The sequence below is a fragment of the Myotis davidii genome, unplaced genomic scaffold (genome assembly GCF_000327345.1).
Source record: "Myotis davidii unplaced genomic scaffold, ASM32734v1 scaffold655, whole genome shotgun sequence".
NCBI classification, from domain to species: Eukaryota; Metazoa; Chordata; class Mammalia; order Chiroptera; family Vespertilionidae; genus Myotis; species Myotis davidii.
Genome location: NW_006287547.1, coordinates 2198074 through 2198789, shown reverse-complemented (window position 1 = coordinate 2198789; position 716 = coordinate 2198074).

Sequence of the window (716 nt, the reverse complement as noted above, 5' to 3'; positions counted from 1 at the left end):
ACGTTGGAGAAGGTGGCCTGTTTCTTCCCTAGTGGGCTGAGCCAGGCTTCCAATCCTCAAAGAACTGTAGCATTTCCAGAACTGGGTTTTCCTGAGCGAAGGCCATAGCGACCAGAGCAGTGTACTTGGAGACAGCAGACGTGGTTGCAAATTTGGACACCACCACTTACTAGCTGCGTGACTTTAGGCAAGTCACTTTAGCTTTCTGAATTTATTGCCTATCCACAGGGTGGCTGGCTGGAAATGAGTATGCCTAGACTTTGTTCCATCACACTCTCAAAAAAGAAAAAAGAAAGAAAGAAGAAGGTAGCAGGAAGTATCTACTGACCCGTTTCCAGTGGAGATTCAGGGAAGGCCTCCCAGGACTGGCCCAGGCACCCTCCCCGGAGCCCGAATAGCCTCTCTGCGGCTGTTGCTCGCCTCTGCCCCCAGCCAACTCCCGGCATACCGCGGGCTTGGCGGGGTGCGCTCTTAGTGAGTTGTTGGAAAGCTCCGAATAATTCCAGAGAGTCAGTCACTCCCATGGACTATAACTTGCTTTTCAGACGAACCAGGCAAGCCCGCCTCTCCTCCTTGGGACTCCCTCCCCTCCCCGGGGTGACCCCCGACTCAGCCTCCTCCTTGCGGATGGGTAGCCGCCCCAAACCGCGCGGCTCCCCCTGGCCAGAGCCGCCCCCAGCCTGCGTCCTGCCCTGTGCGCCTAGCTCACCCGGCTT